The 20,848-nt window shown below is 34.0% G+C and overlaps 1 long non-coding RNA gene across 1 annotated transcript in view; it reads right to left on the bottom strand.

The window, feature by feature from the left end:
* LOC146929823 (uncharacterized) overlaps positions 1-19,664 on the bottom strand; it is a 68,165-nt gene extending 48,501 nt beyond the window's left edge. Inside the window, exon 1 of the long non-coding RNA XR_015008295.1 lies at positions 19,528-19,664. This is a non-coding gene — a long non-coding RNA (uncharacterized LOC146929823). The remainder of the gene's footprint in view (positions 1-19,527) is intronic.
* Positions 19,665-20,848: the final 1,184 nt, after the last annotated feature.

The raw sequence follows: 20,848 nt of genomic DNA, 5'->3' as shown, positions 1-20,848 counted from the left end.
AATAATTTACTACCCAAAGGTGGGTTTACTAACTAAAGGAACTCACTTCTAAATCGAACATTATGCTGAGTTTGGGCTTACACGAAGTCCACTTCAATATCCACTTCGGAACCTCCACACTAGGCGAGGCTTCATGCTCGCTTCGGCGAGCTATCGCAACAGAACCCAAAATTCTGCACAAAATCTGCATATGGTCCCTTACTTCAAAGTTGTCTCCAGACCTCAATACTTGACTAAAATTTGTAAAAATGGTGCCAAAACGACGGAAATTTTGTTAGCTAACCATAGCAAAAAGAACCACCTGATTCGGAGTTACAGAGAGAAAGTTATTACCATTTTAGTGGAGCTATGTCCCAAAACCCGTAACCAACTTCCAGCAGGATTTTACCAACTTCAATTACATTTTCCGAATTCGTTTCTAATCCGAATCATACGAAATTTGTGTCCAAACTATAAGGAATTGAATGAGGAATCCAAAAATCCAATTATTACTCGATTATGGATTACACATCGGTATATACGAGTCAGTAAAGAACATACAAATTTCGTCTCAAAATCATGAATTCAAGTGTAATCACTTATATCAACAATTACCATTCAAAATACATCAACAACAATTAATCAAAGTATAATTCCATAATCATTTCTCAATTTCCAAACTATAATTCCAATTCATTCTCCAAAAATTCAAACTTACTAACAACTCACATTGAGTGTGATTACTAAGCTCCTTTTGCATTGATAGACGTTTGACAAGTGCACCAAATACTATCGAAGTAGTAAAAATATCGATCCCACAAGGACTGTGTTAATCTCAATTCAGCAATAAGGTAAATATTTAGGATGTATAAATTATTTTGTTTCCACTAGGCAGTAGATTTGATTTGATTGCATAAAATTAAATAACATAAAATAAAGATTCGGTTAGAAAATAAGAGAGAGATGAGATCAGGTCTTTCGAATCACCTATGTTTCCCTAATTGGTATACTGCACCTATTCTTATGAATGATCTTCTAGTTCCACGATAGTTAACAAAATAGTCCTAATCAATCCCTTGAGTTAGGACCCTCTTCTCAAACTACAACCCCTAATTCCTTAGGTGGTCTAATAATCTTTGAAGGTTTAAGCACGTTAACCTAATATCACTAACAAACGATTATCCATTCCTAGACTAACCCTGTTTATTAGAACAATTCAATTAGGTCTAAGTAGAAAGCTATGGTCAGTAGTCATTCATTCTCACTAAATCATGTTTATATTTGATCATGATATAAAAAGCATTAAGAACAATTGAATTGAATAAAAACTAGATTGTCATTCACAATAAATAGAGTTTCACAACAACATGGATCAATTAGGGTTACAAAGAATCATCTCAGACCTAATCTCTAAGAGATTTAGCTACTCATAATTGAGTTTACAAATAGAATAATCAATAGTGGAATCAAAACATACATGAACTGATAGAAGGTTGAAAAAATCGCCCTCCTAGCCGTCTTTAGGTCTCAAAATCGCACTTTTCTCTTCTCAAATCGTAAACCTTGTTTCTGTTTCTGGAATTCGCTTCAGCTTAAATAGCCAAGTTTTTCTGCGTCCAAAATCGCGCCACGCCACCAGAAATCATACCACGAATTCAATGGCAGAACCAAACCTTCATTCTGGTTACAAAATCGCGCCACGATTGTCTATTTTAAGCACTTCCAGAATTTTTGCTTTTCACACCACCAGGCTGTCTAAAATTGTTACAGACTCAATAAAAACATCAACACAACTGTTTCTTCAAAATCTTCTATTTTTCTTGCTTTTCTTGTTGTTTAAGCTTGCTTGTGAACTCAAAACATCATGAAAAATGACACTAAAATAACGTAATGACTACTGTCATCATGCATTGATACAATCATGCCAACTTTAAGACTAAAGTAGTATTGCACAATAACATAAGAAATTTTAGAACAAAATAATAGGAATCTAGCATTGATACAATCATGCCAACATATTCTAATAATTCATAATCACATATTAGCATTCTAATGGAATAATTTACTACCCAAAGGTGGGTTTACTAACTAAAGGAACTCACTTCTAAATCGAACATTATGCTGAGTTTGGGCTTACACGAAGTCCACTTCAATATCCACTTCGGAACCTCCACACTAGGCGAGGCTTCATGCTCGCTTCGGCGAGCTATCGTAACAGAACCCAAAATTCTGCACAAAATCTGCATATGGTCCCTTACTTCAAAGTTGTCTCCAGACCTCAATACTTGACTAAAATTTGTAAAAATGCTGCCAAAACGACGGAAATTTTGTTAGCTAACCATAGCAAAAAGAACCACCTCATTCGGAGTTACAGAGAGAAAGTTATTACCATTTTAGTGGAGCTATGTCCCAAAACCCGTAACCAAATTCCAGCAGGATTTTACCAACTTCAATTACATTTTCCTAATTCGTTTCTAATCCGAATCATACGAAATTTGTGTCCAAACTATAAGGAATTGAATGAGGAATCCAAAAATCCAATTATTACTCGATTATGGATTACACATCGGTATATACGAGTCAGTAAAGAACATACAAATTTCGTCTCAAAATCATGAATTCAAGTGTAATCACTTATATCAACAATTACCATTCAAAATACATCAACAACAATTAATCAAAGTATAATTCCATAATCATTTCTCAATTTCCAAACTATAATTCCAATTCATTCTCCAAAAATTCAAACTTACTAACAACTCACATTGAGTGTGATTACTAAGCTCCTTTTGCATTGATAGACGTTTGACAAGTGCACCAAATACTATCGAAGTAGTAAAAATATCGATCCCACAAGGACTGTGTTAATCTCAATTCAGCAATAAGGTAAATATTTAGGATGTATAAATTATTTTGTTTCCACTAGGCAGTAGATTTGATTTGATTGCATAAAATTAAATAACATAAAATAAAGATTCGGTTAGAAAATAAGAGAGAGATGAGATCAGGTCTTTCGAATCACCTATGTTTCCCTAATTGGTATACTGCACCTATTCTTATGAATGATCTTCTAGTTCCACGATAGTTAACAAAATAGTCCTAATCAATCCCTTGAGTTAGGACCCTCTTCTCAAACTACAACCCCTAATTCCTTAGGTGGTCTAATAATCTTTGAAGGTTTAAGCACGTTAACCTAATATCACTAACAAACGATTATCCATTCCTAGACTAACCCTGTTTATTAGAACAATTCAATTAGGTCTAAGTAGAAAGCTATGGTCAGTAGTCATTCATTCTCACTAAATCATGTTTATATTTGATCATGATATAAAAAGCATTAAGAACAATTGAATTGAATAAAAACTAGATTGTCATTCACAATAAATAGAGTTTCACAACAACATGGATCAATTAGGGTTACAAAGAATCATCTCAGACCTAATCTCTAAGAGATTTAGCTACTCATAATTGAGTTTACAAATAGAATAATCAATAGTGGAATCAAAACATACATGAACTGATAGAAGGTTGAAAAAATCGCCCTCCTAGCCGTCTTTAGGTCTCAAAATCGCACTTTTCTCTTCTCAAATCGTAAACCTTGTTTCTGTTTCTGGAATTCGCTTCAGCTTAAATAGCCAAGTTTTTCTGCGTCCAAAATCGCGCCACGCCACCAGAAATCATACCACGAATTCAATGGCAGAACCAAACCTTCATTCTGGTTACAAAATCGCGCCACGATTGTCTATTTTAAGCACTTCCAGAATTTTTGCTTTTCACACCACCAGGCTGTCTAAAATTGTTACAGACTCAATAAAAACATCAACACAACTGTTTCTTCAAAATCTTCTATTTTTCTTGCTTTTCTTGTTGTTTAAGCTTGCTTGTGAACTCAAAACATCATGAAAAATGACACTAAAATAACGTAATGACTACTGTCATCATGCATTGATACAATCATGCCAACTTTAAGACTAAAGTAGTATTGCACAATAACATAAGAAATTTTAGAACAAAATAATAGGAATCTAGCATTGATACAATCATGCCAACATATTCTAATAATTCATAATCACATATTAGCATTCTAATGGAATAATTTACTACCCAAAGGTGGGTTTACTAACTAAAGGAACTCACTTCTAAATCGAACATTATGCTGAGTTTGGGCTTACACGAAGTCCACTTCAATATCCACTTCGGAACCTCCACACTAGGCGAGGCTTCATGCTCGCTTCGGCGAGCTATCGTAACAGAACCCAAAATTCTGCACAAAATCTGCATATGGTCCCTTACTTCAAAGTTGTCTCCAGACCTCAATACTTGACTAAAATTTGTAAAAATGCTGCCAAAACGACGGAAATTTTGTTAGCTAACCATAGCAAAAAGAACCACCTCATTCGGAGTTACAGAGAGAAAGTTATTACCATTTTAGTGGAGCTATGTCCCAAAACCCGTAACCAAATTCCAGCAGGATTTTACCAACTTCAATTACATTTTCCTAATTCGTTTCTAATCCGAATCATACGAAATTTGTGTCCAAACTATAAGGAATTGAATGAGGAATCCAAAAATCCAATTATTACTCGATTATGGATTACACATCGGTATATACGAGTCAGTAAAGAACATACAAATTTCGTCTCAAAATCATGAATTCAAGTGTAATCACTTATATCAACAATTACCATTCAAAATACATCAACAACAATTAATCAAAGTATAATTCCATAATCATTTCTCAATTTCCAAACTATAATTCCAATTCATTCTCCAAAAATTCAAACTTACTAACAACTCACATTGAGTGTGATTACTAAGCTCCTTTTGCATTGATAGACGTTTGACAAGTGCACCAAATACTATCGAAGTAGTAAAAATATCGATCCCACAAGGACTGTGTTAATCTCAATTCAGCAATAAGGTAAATATTTAGGATGTATAAATTATTTTGTTTCCACTAGGCAGTAGATTTGATTTGATTGCATAAAATTAAATAACATAAAATAAAGATTCGGTTAGAAAATAAGAGAGAGATGAGATCAGGTCTTTCGAATCACCTATGTTTCCCTAATTGGTATACTGCACCTATTCTTATGAATGATCTTCTAGTTCCACGATAGTTAACAAAATAGTCCTAATCAATCCCTTGAGTTAGGACCCTCTTCTCAAACTACAACCCCTAATTCCTTAGGTGGTCTAATAATCTTTGAAGGTTTAAGCACGTTAACCTAATATCACTAACAAACGATTATCCATTCCTAGACTAACCCTGTTTATTAGAACAATTCAATTAGGTCTAAGTAGAAAGCTATGGTCAGTAGTCATTCATTCTCACTAAATCATGTTTATATTTGATCATGATATAAAAAGCATTAAGAACAATTGAATTGAATAAAAACTAGATTGTCATTCACAATAAATAGAGTTTCACAACAACATGGATCAATTAGGGTTACAAAGAATCATCTCAGACCTAATCTCTAAGAGATTTAGCTACTCATAATTGAGTTTACAAATAGAATAATCAATAGTGGAATCAAAACATACATGAACTGATAGAAGGTTGAAAAAATCGCCCTCCTAGCCGTCTTTAGGTCTCAAAATCGCACTTTTCTCTTCTCAAATCGTAAACCTTGTTTCTGTTTCTGGAATTCGCTTCAGCTTAAATAGCCAAGTTTTTCTGCGTCCAAAATCGCGCCACGCCACCAGAAATCATACCACGAATTCAATGGCAGAACCAAACCTTCATTCTGGTTACAAAATCGCGCCACGATTGTCTATTTTAAGCACTTCCAGAATTTTTGCTTTTCACACCACCAGGCTGTCTAAAATTGTTACAGACTCAATAAAAACATCAACACAACTGTTTCTTCAAAATCTTCTATTTTTCTTGCTTTTCTTGTTGTTTAAGCTTGCTTGTGAACTCAAAACATCATGAAAAATGACACTAAAATAACGTAATGACTACTGTCATCATGCATTGATACAATCATGCCAACTTTAAGACTAAAGTAGTATTGCACAATAACATAAGAAATTTTAGAACAAAATAATAGGAATCTAGCATTGATACAATCATGCCAACATATTCTAATAATTCATAATCACATATTAGCATTCTAATGGAATAATTTACTACCCAAAGGTGGGTTTACTAACTAAAGGAACTCACTTCTAAATCGAACATTATGCTGAGTTTGGGCTTACACGAAGTCCACTTCAATATCCACTTCGGAACCTCCACACTAGGCGAGGCTTCATGCTCGCTTCGGCGAGCTATCGTAACAGAACCCAAAATTCTGCACAAAATCTGCATATGGTCCCTTACTTCAAAGTTGTCTCCAGACCTCAATACTTGACTAAAATTTGTAAAAATGCTGCCAAAACGACGGAAATTTTGTTAGCTAACCATAGCAAAAAGAACCACCTCATTCGGAGTTACAGAGAGAAAGTTATTACCATTTTAGTGGAGCTATGTCCCAAAACCCGTAACCAAATTCCAGCAGGATTTTACCAACTTCAATTACATTTTCCTAATTCGTTTCTAATCCGAATCATACGAAATTTGTGTCCAAACTATAAGGAATTGAATGAGGAATCCAAAAATCCAATTATTACTCGATTATGGATTACACATCGGTATATACGAGTCAGTAAAGAACATACAAATTTCGTCTCAAAATCATGAATTCAAGTGTAATCACTTATATCAACAATTACCATTCAAAATACATCAACAACAATTAATCAAAGTATAATTCCATAATCATTTCTCAATTTCCAAACTATAATTCCAATTCATTCTCCAAAAATTCAAACTTACTAACAACTCACATTGAGTGTGATTACTAAGCTCCTTTTGCATTGATAGACGTTTGACAAGTGCACCAAATACTATCGAAGTAGTAAAAATATCGATCCCACAAGGACTGTGTTAATCTCAATTCAGCAATAAGGTAAATATTTAGGATGTATAAATTATTTTGTTTCCACTAGGCAGTAGATTTGATTTGATTGCATAAAATTAAATAACATAAAATAAAGATTCGGTTAGAAAATAAGAGAGAGATGAGATCAGGTCTTTCGAATCACCTATGTTTCCCTAATTGGTATACTGCACCTATTCTTATGAATGATTTTCTAGTTCCACGATAGTTAACAAAATAGTCCTAATCAATCCCTTGAGTTAGGACCCTCTTCTCAAACTACAACCCCTAATTCCTTAGGTGGTCTAATAATCTTTGAAGGTTTAAGCACGTTAACCTAATATCACTAACAAACGATTATCCATTCCTAGACTAACCCTGTTTATTAGAACAATTCAATTAGGTCTAAGTAGAAAGCTATGGTCAGTAGTCATTCATTCTCACTAAATCATGTTTATATTTGATCATGATATAAAAAGCATTAAGAACAATTGAATTGAATAAAAACTAGATTGTCATTCACAATAAATAGAGTTTCACAACAACATGGATCAATTAGGGTTACAAAGAATCATCTCAGACCTAATCTCTAAGAGATTTAGCTACTCATAATTGAGTTTACAAATAGAATAATCAATAGTGGAATCAAAACATACATGAACTGATAGAAGGTTGAAAAAATCGCCCTCCTAGCCGTCTTTAGGTCTCAAAATCGCACTTTTCTCTTCTCAAATCGTAAACCTTGTTTCTGTTTCTGGAATTCGCTTCAGCTTAAATAGCCAAGTTTTTCTGCGTCCAAAATCGCGCCACGCCACCAGAAATCATACCACGAATTCAATGGCAGAACCAAACCTTCATTCTGGTTACAAAATCGCGCCACGATTGTCTATTTTAAGCACTTCCAGAATTTTTGCTTTTCACACCACCAGGCTGTCTAAAATTGTTACAGACTCAATAAAAACATCAACACAACTGTTTCTTCAAAATCTTCTATTTTTCTTGCTTTCCTTGTTGTTTAAGCTTGCTTGTGAACTCAAAACATCATGAAAAATGACACTAAAATAACGTAATGACTACTGTCATCATGCATTGATACAATCATGCCAACTTTAAGACTAAAGTAGTATTGCACAATAACATAAGAAATTTTAGAACAAAATAATGGGAATCTAGCATTGATACAATCATGCCAACATATTCTAATAATTCATAATCACATATTAGCATTCTAATGGAATAATTTACTACCCAAAGGTGGGTTTACTAACTAAAGGAACTCACTTCTAAATCGAACATTATGCTGAGTTTGGGCTTACACGAAGTCCACTTCAATATCCACTTCGGAACCTCCACACTAGGCGAGGCTTCATGCTCGCTTCGGCGAGCTATCGCAACAGAACCCAAAATTCTGCACAAAATCTGCATATGGTCCCTTACTTCAAAGTTGTCTCCAGACCTCAATACTTGACTAAAATTTGTAAAAATGGTGCCAAAACGACGGAAATTTTGTTAGCTAACCATAGCAAAAAGAACCACCTCATTCGGAGTTACAGAGAGAAAGTTATTACCATTTTAGTGGAGCTATGTCCCAAAACCCGTAACCAAATTCCAGCAGGATTTTACCAACTTCAATTACATTTTCCTAATTCGTTTCTAATCCGAATCATACGAAATTTGTGTCCAAACTATAAGGAATTGAATGAGGAATCCAAAAATCCAATTATTACTCGATTATGGATTACACATCGGTATATACGAGTCAGTAAAGAACATACAAATTTCGTCTCAAAATCATGAATTCAAGTGTAATCACTTATATCAACAATTACCATTCAAAATACATCAACAACAATTAATCAAAGTATAATTCCATAATCATTTCTCAATTTCCAAACTATAATTCCAATTCATTCTCCAAAAATTCAAACTTACTAACAACTCACATTGAGTGTGATTACTAAGCTCCTTTTGCATTGATAGACGTTTGACAAGTGCACCAAATACTATCGAAGTAGTAAAAATATCGATCCCACAAGGACTGTGTTAATCTCAATTCAGCAATAAGGTAAATATTTAGGATGTATAAATTATTTTGTTTCCACTAGGCAGTAGATTTGATTTGATTGCATAAAATTAAATAACATAAAATAAAGATTCGGTTAGAAAATAAGAGAGAGATGAGATCAGGTCTTTCGAATCACCTATGTTTCCCTAATTGGTATACCGCACCTATTCTTATGAATGATTTTCTAGTTCCACGATAGTTAACAAAATAGTCCTAATCAATCCCTTGAGTTAGGACCCTCTTCTCAAACTACAACCCCTAATTCCTTAGGTGGTCTAATAATCTTTGAAGGTTTAAGCACGTTAACCTAATATCACTAACAAACGATTATCCATTCCTAGACTAACCCTGTTTATTAGAACAATTCAATTAGGTCTAAGTAGAAAGCTATGGTCAGTAGTCATTCATTCTCACTAAATCATGTTTATATTTGATCATGATATAAAAAGCATTAAGAACAATTGAATTGAATAAAAACTAGATTGTCATTCACAATAAATAGAGTTTCACAACAACATGGATCAATTAGGGTTACAAAGAATCATCTCAGACCTAATCTCTAAGAGATTTAGCTACTCATAATTGAGTTTACAAATAGAATAATCAATAGTGGAATCAAAACATACATGAACTGATAGAAGGTTGAAAAAATCGCCCTCCTAGCCGTCTTTAGGTCTCAAAATCGCACTTTTCTCTTCTCAAATCGTAAACCTTGTTTCTGTTTCTGGAATTCGCTTCAGCTTAAATAGCCAAGTTTTTCTGCGTCCAAAATCGCGCCACGCCACCAGAAATCATACCACGAATTCAATGGCAGAACCAAACCTTCATTCTGGTTACAAAATCGCGCCACGATTGTCTATTTTAAGCACTTCCAGAATTTTTGCTTTTCACACCACCAGGCTGTCTAAAATTGTTACAGACTCAATAAAAACATCAACACAACTGTTTCTTCAAAATCTTCTATTTTTCTTGCTTTCCTTGTTGTTTAAGCTTGCTTGTGAACTCAAAACATCATGAAAAATGACACTAAAATAACGTAATGACTACTGTCATCATGCATTGATACAATCATGCCAACTTTAAGACTAAAGTAGTATTGCACAATAACATAAGAAATTTTAGAACAAAATAATGGGAATCTAGCATTGATACAATCATGCCAACATATTCTAATAATTCATAATCACATATTAGCATTCTAATGGAATAATTTACTACCCAAAGGTGGGTTTACTAACTAAAGGAACTCACTTCTAAATCGAACATTATGCTGAGTTTGGGCTTACACGAAGTCCACTTCAATATCCACTTCGGAACCTCCACACTAGGCGAGGCTTCATGCTCGCTTCGGCGAGCTATCGCAACAGAACCCAAAATTCTGCACAAAATCTGCATATGGTCCCTTACTTCAAAGTTGTCTCCAGACCTCAATACTTGACTAAAATTTGTAAAAATGCTGCCAAAATGACGGAAATTTTGTTAGCTAACCATAGCAAAAAGAACCACCTGATTCGGAGTTACAGAGAAAAAGTTATTACCATTTTAGTGGAGCTATGTCCCAAAACCCGTAACCAAATTCCAGCAGGATTTTACCAACTTCAATTACATTTTCCGAATTCGTTTCTAATCCGAATCATACGAAATTTGTGTCCAAACTATAAGGAATTGAATGAGGAATCCAAAAATCCAATTATTACTCGATTATGGATTACACATCGGTATATACGAGTCAGTAAAGAACATACAAATTTCGTCTCAAAATCATGAATTCAAGTGTAATCACTTATATCAACAATTACCATTCAAAATACATCAACAACAATTAATCAAAGTATAATTCCATAATCATTTCTCAATTTCCAAACTATAATTCCAATTCATTCTCCAAAAATTCAAACTTACTAACAACTCACATTGAGTGTGATTACTAAGCTCCTTTTGCATTGATAGACGTTTGACAAGTGCACCAAATACTATCGAAGTAGTAAAAATATCGATCCCACAAGGACTGTGTTAATCTCAATTCAGCAATAAGGTAAATATTTAGGATGTATAAATTATTTTGTTTCCACTAGGCAGTAGATTTGATTTGATTGCATAAAATTAAATAACATAAAATAATGATTCGGTTAGAAAATAAGAGAGAGATGAGATCAGGTCTTTCGAATCACCTATGTTTCCCTAATTGGTATACCGCACCTATTCTTATGAATGATTTTCTAGTTCCACGATAGTTAACAAAATAGTCCTAATCAATCCCTTGAGTTAGGACCCTCTTCTCAAACTACAACCCCTAATTCCTTAGGTGGTCTAATAATCTTTGAAGGTTTAAGCACGTTAACCTAATATCACTAACAAACGATTATCCATTCCTAGACTAACCCTGTTTATTAGAACAATTCAATTAGGTCTAAGTAGAAAGCTATGGTCAGTAGTCATTCATTCTCACTAAATCATGTTTATATTTGATCATGATATAAAAAGCATTAAGAACAATTGAATTGAATAAAAACTAGATTGTCATTCACAATAAATAGAGTTTCACAACAACATGGATCAATTAGGGTTACAAAGAATCATCTCAGACCTAATCTCTAAGAGATTTAGCTACTCATAATTGAGTTTACAAATAGAATAATCAATAGTGGAATCAAAACATACATGAACTGATAGAAGGTTGAAAAAATCGCCCTCCTAGCCGTCTTTAGGTCTCAAAATTGCACTTTTCTCTTCTCAAATCGTAAACCTTGTTTCTGTTTCTGGAATTCGCTTCAGCTTAAATAGCCAAGTTTTTGTGCGTCCAAAATCGCGCCACGCCACCAGAAATCATACCACGAATTCAATGGCAGAACCAAACCTTCATTCTGGTTACAAAATCGCGCCACGATTGTCTATTTTAAGCACTTCCAGAATTTTTGCTTTTCACACCACCAGGCTGTCTAAAATTGTTACAGACTCAATAAAAACATCAACACAACTGTTTCTTCAAAATCTTCTATTTTTCTTGCTTTCCTTGTTGTTTAAGCTTGCTTGTGAACTCAAAACATCATGAAAAATGACACTAAAATAACGTAATGACTACTGTCATCATGCATTGATACAATCATGCCAACTTTAAGACTAAAGTAGTATTGCACAATAACATAAGAAATTTTAGAACAAAATAATGGGAATCTAGCATTGATACAATCATGCCAACATATTCTAATAATTCATAATCACATATTAGCATTCTAATGGAATAATTTACTACCCAAAGGTGGGTTTACTAACTAAAGGAACTCACTTCTAAATCGAACATTATGCTGAGTTTGGGCTTACACGAAGTCCACTTCAATATCCACTTCGGAACCTCCACACTAGGCGAGGCTTCATGCTCGCTTCGGCGAGCTATCGCAACAGAACCCAAAATTCTGCACAAAATCTGCATATGGTCCCTTACTTCAAAGTTGTCTCCAGACCTCAATACTTGACTAAAATTTGTAAAAATGCTGCCAAAATGACGGAAATTTTGTTAGCTAACCATAGCAAAAAGAACCACCTGATTCGGAGTTACAGAGAAAAAGTTATTACCATTTTAGTGGAGCTATGTCCCAAAACCCGTAACCAAATTCCAGCAGGATTTTACCAACTTCAATTACATTTTCCGAATTCGTTTCTAATCCGAATCATACGAAATTTGTGTCCAAACTATAAGGAATTGAATGAGGAATCCAAAAATCCAATTATTACTCGATTATGGATTACACATCGGTATATACGAGTCAGTAAAGAACATACAAATTTCGTCTCAAAATCATGAATTCAAGTGTAATCACTTATATCAACAATTACCATTCAAAATACATCAACAACAATTAATCAAAGTATAATTCCATAATCATTTCTCAATTTCCAAACTATAATTCCAATTCATTCTCCAAAAATTCAAACTTACTAACAACTCACATTGAGTGTGATTACTAAGCTCCTTTTGCATTGATAGACGTTTGACAAGTCCACCAAATACTATCGAAGTAGTAAAAATATCGATCCCACAAGTACTGTGTTAATCTCAATTCAGCAATAAGGTAAATATTTAGGATGTATAAATTATTTTGTTTCCACTAGGCAGTAGATTTGATTTGATTGCATAAAATTAAATAACATAAAATAAAGATTCGGTTAGAAAATAAGAGAGAGATGAGATCAGGTCTTTCGAATCACCTATGTTTCCCTAATTGGTATACTGCACCTATTCTTATGAATGATTTTCTAGTTCCACGATAGTTAACAAAATAGTCCTAATCAATCCCTTGAGTTAGGACCCTCTTCTCAAACTACAACCCCTAATCCCTTAGGTGGTCTAATAATCTTTGAAGGTTTAAGCACGTTAACCTAATATCACTAACAAACGATTATCCATTCCTAGACTAACCCTGTTTATTAGAACAATTCAATTAGGTCTAAGTAGAAAGCTATGGTCAGTAGTCATTCATTCTCACTAAATCATGTTTATATTTGATCATGATATAAAAAGCATTAAGAACAATTGAATTGAATAAAAACTAGGTTGTCATTAGCAATAAATAGAGTTTCACAACAACATGGATCAATTAGGGTTACAAAGAATCATCTCAGACCTAATCTCTAAGAGATTTAGCTACTCATAATTGAGTTTACAAATAGAATAATCAATAGTGGAATCAAAACATACATGAACTGATAGAAGGTTGAAAAAATCGCCCTTCTAGCCGTCTTTAGGTCTCAAAATCGCACTTTTCTCTTCTCAAATCGTAAACCTTGTTTCTGTTTCTGGAATTCGCTTCAGCTTAAATAGCCAAGTTTTTCTGCGTCCAAAATCGCGCCACGCCACCAGAAATCATACCACGAATTCAATGGCAGAACCAAACCTTCATTCTGGTTACAAAATCGCGCCACGATTGTCTATTTTAAGCACTTCCAGAATTTCTGCTTTTCACACCACCAGGCTGTCTAAAATTGTTACAGACTCAATAAAAACATCAACACAACTGTTTCTTCAAAATCTTCTATTTTTCTTGCTTTCCTTGTTGTTTAAGCTTGCTTGTGAACTCAAAACATCATGAAAAATGACACTAAAATAACGTAATGACTACTGTCATCATGCATTGATACAATCATGCCAACTTTAAGACTAAAGTAGTATTGCACAATAACATAAGAAATTTTAGAACAAAATAATGGGAATCTAGCATTGATACAATCATGCCAACATATTCTAATAATTCATAATCACATATTAGCATTCTAATGGAATAATTTACTACCCAAAGGTGGGTTTACTAACTAAAGGAACTCACTTCTAAATCGAACATTATGCTGAGTTTGGGCTTACACGAAGTCCACTTCAATATCCACTTCGGAACCTCCACACTAGGCGAGGCTTCATGCTCGCTTCGGCGAGCTATCGCAACAGAACCCAAAATTCTGCACAAAATCTGCATATGGTCCCTTACTTCAAAGTTGTCTCCAGACCTCAATACTTGACTAAAATTTGTAAAAATGCTGGCAAAACGACGGAAATTTTGTTAGCTAACCATAGCAAAAAGAACCACCTGATTCGGAGTTACAGAGAAAAAGTTATTACCATTTTAGTGGAGCTATGTCCCAAAACCCGTAACCAAATTCCAGCAGGATTTTACCAACTTCAATTACATTTTCCGAATTCGTTTCTAATCCGAATCATACAAAATTTGTGTCCAAACTATAAGGAATTGAATGAGGAATCCAAAAATCCAATTATTACTCGATTATGGATTACACATCGGTATATACGAGTCAGTAAAGAACATACAAATTTCGTCTCAAAATCATGAATTCAAGTGTAATCACTTATATCAACAATTACCATTCAAAATACATCAACAACAATTAATCAAAGTATAATTCCATAATCATTTCTCAATTTCCAAACTATAATTCCAATTCATTCTCCAAAAATTCAAACTTACTAACAACTCACATTGAGTGTGATTACTAAGCTCCTTTTGCATTGATAGACGTTTGACAAGTCCACCAAATACTATCGAAGTAGTAAAAATATCGATCCCACAAGTACTGTGTTAATCTCAATTCAGCAATAAGGTAAATATTTAGGATGTATAAATTATTTTGTTTCCACTAGGCAGTAGATTTGATTTGATTGCATAAAATTAAATAACATAAAATAAAGATTCGGTTAGAAAATAAGAGAGAGATGAGATCAGGTCTTTCGAATCACCTATGTTTCCCTAATTGGTATACTGCACCTATTCTTATGAATGATTTTCTAGTTCCACGATAGTTAACAAAATAGTCCTAATCAATCCCTTGAGTTAGGACCCTCTTCTCAAACTACAACCCCTAATCCCTTAGGTGGTCTAATAATCTTTGAAGGTTTAAGCACGTTAACCTAATATCACTAACAAACGATTATCCATTCCTAGACTAACCCTGTTTATTAGAACAATTCAATTAGGTCTAAGTAGAAAGCTATGGTCAGTAGTCATTCATTCTCACTAAATCATGTTTATATTTGATCATGATATAAAAAGCATTAAGAACAATTGAATTGAATAAAAACTAGGTTGTCATTAGCAATAAATAGAGTTTCACAACAACATGGATCAATTAGGGTTACAAAGAATCATCTCAGACCTAATCTCTAAGAGATTTAGCTACTCATAATTGAGTTTACAAATAGAATAATCAATAGTGGAATCAAAACATACATGAACTGATAGAAGGTTGAAAAAATCGCCCTTCTAGCCGTCTTTAGGTCTCAAAATCGCACTTTTCTCTTCTCAAATCGTAAACCTTGTTTCTGTTTCTGGAATTCGCTTCAGCTTAAATAGCCAAGTTTTTCTGCGTCCAAAATCGCGCCACGCCACCAGAAATCATACCACGAATTCAATGGCAGAACCAAACCTTCATTCTGGTTACAAAATCGCGCCACGATTGTCTATTTTAAGCACTTCCAGAATTTCTGCTTTTCACACCACCAGGCTGTCTAAAATTGTTACAGACTCAATAAAAACATCAACACAACTGTTTCTTCAAAATCTTCTATTTTTCTTGCTTTCCTTGTTGTTTAAGCTTGCTTGTGAACTCAAAACATCATGAAAAATGACACTAAAATAACGTAATGACTACTGTCATCATGCATTGATACCATCATGTCAACTTTAAGACTAAAGTAGTATTGCACAATAACATAAGAAATTTTAGAACAAAATAATGGGAATCTAGCATTGATACAATCATGCCAACATATTCTAATAATTCATAATCACATATTAGCATTCTAACGGAATAATTTACTACCCAAAGGTGGGTTTACTAACTAAAGGAACTCACTTCTAAATCGAACATTATGCTGAGTTTGGGCTTACACGAAGTCCACTTCAATATCCACTTCGGAACCTCCACACTAGGCGAGGCTTCATGCTCGCTTCGGCGAGCTATCGCAACATAACCCAAAATTCTGCACAAAATCTGCATATGGTCCCTTACTTCAAAGTTGTCTCCAGACCTCAATACTTGACTAAAATTTGTAAAAATGGTGCCAAAACGACGGAAATTTTGTTAGCTAACCATAGCAAAAAGAACCACCTGATTCGGAGTTACAGAGAGAAAGTTATTACAATTTTAGTGGAGCTCTGTCCCAAAACCCGTAACCAAATTCCAGCAGGATTTTACCAACTTCAATTACATTTTCCGAATTCGTTTCTAATCCGAATCATACGAAATTTGTGTCCAAACTATAAGGAATTGAATGAGGAATCCAAAAATCCAATTATTACTCGATTATGGATTACACATCGGTATATACGAGTCAGTAAAGAACATACAAATTTCGTCTCAAAATCATGAATTCAAGTGTAATCACTTATATCAACAATTACCATTCAAAATACATCAACAACAATTAATCAAAGTATAATTCCATAATCATTTCTCAATTTCCAAACTATAATTCCAATTCATTCTCCAAAAATTCAAACTTACTAACAACTCACATTGAGTGTGATTACTAAGCTCCTTTTGCATTGATAGACGTTTGACAAGTCCACCAAATACTATCGAAGTAGTAAAAATATCGATCCCACAAGTACTGTGTTAATCTCAATTCAGCAATAAGGTAAATATTTAGGATGTATAAATTATTTTGTTTCCACTAGGCAGTAGATTTGATTTGATTGCATAAAATTAAATAACATAAAATAAAGATTCGGTTAGAAAATAAGAGAGAGATGAGATCAGGTCTTTCGAATCACCTATGTTTCCCTAATTGGTATACTGCACCTATTCTTATGAATGATTTTCTAGTTCCACGATAGTTAACAAAATAGTCCTAATCAATCCCTTGAGTTAGGACCCTCTTCTCAAACTACAACCCCTAATCCCTTAGGTGGTCTAATAATCTTTGAAGGTTTAAGCACGTTAACCTAATATCACTAACAAACGATTATCCATTCCTAGACTAACCCTGTTTATTAGAACAATTCAATTAGGTCTAAGTAGAAAGCTATGGTCAGTAGTCATTCATTCTCACTAAATCATGTTTATATTTGATCATGATATAAAAAGCATTAAGAACAATTGAATTGAATAAAAACTAGGTTGTCATTAGCAATAAATAGAGTTTCACAACAACATGGATCAATTAGGGTTACAAAGAATCATCTCAGACCTAATCTCTAAGAGATTTAGCTACTCATAATTGAGTTTACAAATAGAATAATCAATAGTGGAATCAAAACATACATGAACTGATAGAAGGTTGAAAAAATCGCCCTTCTAGCCGTCTTTAGGTCTCAAAATCGCACTTTTCTCTTCTCAAATCGTAAACCTTGTTTCTGTTTCTGGAATTCGCTTCAGCTTAAATAGCCAAGTTTTTCTGCGTCCAAAATCGCGCCACGCCACCAGAAATCATACCACGAATTCAATGGCAGAACCAAACCTTCATTCTGGTTACAAAATCGCGCCACGATTGTCTATTTTAAGCACTTCCAGAATTTCTGCTTTTCACACCACCAGGCTGTCTAAAATTGTTACAGACTCAATAAAAACATCAACACAACTGTTTCTTCAAAATCTTCTATTTTTCTTGCTTTCCTTGTTGTTTAAGCTTGCTTGTGAACTCAAAACATCATGAAAAATGACACTAAAATAACGTAATGACTACTGTCATCATGCATTGATACCATCATGTCAACTTTAAGACTAAAGTAGTATTGCACAATAACATAAGAAATTTTAGAACAAAATAATGGGAATCTAGCATTGATACAATCATGCCAACATATTCTAATAATTCAAAATCACATATTAGCATTCTAACGGAATAATTTACTACCCAAAGGTGGGTTTACTAACTAAAGGAACTCACTTCTAAATCGAACATTATGCTGAGTTTGGGCTTACACGAAGTCCACTTCAATATCCACTTCGGAACCTCCACACTAGGCGAGGCTTCATGCTCGCTTCGGCGAGCTATCGCAACATAACCCAAAATTCTGCACAAAATCTGCATATGGTCCCTTACTTCAAAGTTGTCTCCAGACCTCAATACTTGACTAAAATTTGTAAAAATGGTGCCAAAACGACGGAAATTTTGTTAGCTAACCATAGCAAAAAGAACCACCTGATTCGGAGTTACAGAGAGAAAGTTATTACAATTTTAGTGGAGCTCTGTCCCAAAACCCGTAACCAAATTCCAGCAGGATTTTACCAACTTCAATTACATTTTCCGAATTCGTTTCTAATCCGAATCATACGAAATTTGTGTCCAAACTATAAGGAATTGAATGAGGAATCCAAAAATCCAATTATTACTCGATTATGGATTACACATCGGTATATACGAGTCAGTAAAGAACATACAAATTTCGTCTCAAAATCATGAATTCAAGTGTAATCACTTATATCAACAATTACCATTCAAAATACATCAACAACAATTAATCAAAGTATAATTCCATAATCATTTCTCAATTTCCTAACTATAATTCCAATTCATTCTCCAAAAATTCAAACTTACTAACAACTCACATTGAGTGTGATTACTAAGCTCCTTTTGCATTGATAGACGTTTGACAAGTGCACCAAATACTATCGAAGTAGTAAAAATATCGATCCCACGAGGACTGTGTTAATCTCAATTCAGCAATATGGTAAATATTTAGGATGTATAAATTATTTTGTTTCCACTAGGCAGTAGATTTGATTTGATTGCATAAAATTAAATAACATAAAATAAAGATTCTATTTTTCTTGCTTTCTTTGTTGTTTAAGCTTGCTCGTGAACTCAAAACATCATGAAAAATGACACTAAAATAACGTAATGACTACTGTCATCATGCATTGATACAATCATGCCAACTTTAAGACTAATGTAGTATTGCACAATAACATAAGAAATTTTAGAACAAAATAATGGGAATCTAGCATTGATACAATCATGCCAACATATTCTAATAATTCATAATCACATATTAGCATTCTAATGGAATAATTTACTACCCAAAGGTGGGTTTACTAACTAAAGGAACTCACCTCTAAATCGAACATTATGCTGAGTTTGGGCTTACACGAAGTCCACTTCAATATCCACTTCGGAACCTCCACACTAGGCGAGGCTTCATGCTCGCTTCGGCGAGCTATCGCAACAGAACCCAAATTCTGCACAAAATCTGCATAGAATAATGATATTTTGACATCCATTTGATGACAACTTTGTTGACAACCTCGTTTTTCTCACTTCTTACTGGTCAAAAACAATGGAGAGAGAAAAAGGAAGAGAGAGAATAACAATATCATGTGAGTATGAGAGAGAAAGTTGTCCAAAAGTTGTCAAAAAGTGGTTGTCAAAATATCATTTCTCATCTGCGTATGATCCCTTACTTCAAAGTTGTCTCCAGACCTCAATACTTGACCAAAATTCATAAAAATGGTTCCAAAACGACGGAAATTTCGTTAGCTAACCATAGCTACAAGAACCACCTGATTCGGAGTTACAGAGGGAATGTTATTACCATTTTAGTGGAGCTCTGTCCCAAAACCCGTAACCAAATTCCAGTAGGATTTTACCAACTTCAATTGCATTTTCCGAATTGGTTTCTAATCCGAATCATACGAAATTTGTGTCCAAACTGTAAGGAATTGAATGAGGAATCCAAAAATCCAATTATTACTCGATTATGGATTACACAGCGGTATATATGAGTCAGTAAAGAACATTCAAATTTCGTCTCAAAATCATGAATTCAAGTGTAATCACTTAAATCAACAATTACCATTCAAAATACATCAACAACAGTTCATCAAAGTTGCTAGATCACCTTTCCATAATCATTTCTCAATTTCCAAAGTATAATTCCAATTCATTCTCCAAAAATTCAAACTTACTAACAACTCACCTTGAGTGTGATTACTAAGCTCCTTTTGCATCAAAACAAGTCACCACCAATCACTTACAATATAATTTGCATTCCTACACATTGAATTAATGAATTCCATGAAAAGATGACAATAAAAATGGTGTGTGCGTTGTAGCACCTATGGAAAAGAAAGAGGGAAGAACTTTGATGCTTACCTAGTGATTAAAACATCATGGGTACCTCTCAAAGCTTACTTACAAGTGACTTCCCATGGATTGAAGTTAAAAAATGGAAGATTGAAAAATTAAAGGAAGGGGGCGGTTTTGAGCTACAAGTGGGGAAGGAAGAAATTGAAGCTTGTTTGTTGCAAATAGCACCTCTAGGAACCCATATGCATGGCTTTTGGCAATGATTCTTGAAGGTTTGGATGATTTGAAGATGGGGGAGGAATAGTTAGAGAGAGGCCGATGGGTTTTTTGAGGGAGAAGGGAGGAATT

Source organism: Medicago sativa, chromosome 4 (genome assembly GCF_051527215.1).
Source record: "Medicago sativa cultivar Bolivia chromosome 4, Bolivia_mono, whole genome shotgun sequence".
NCBI lineage: Eukaryota > Viridiplantae > Streptophyta > Magnoliopsida > Fabales > Fabaceae > Medicago > Medicago sativa.
The sequence above is the reverse complement of the archived record's forward strand: the minus strand, read 5'-3'. Positions and strand labels throughout refer to the sequence as shown.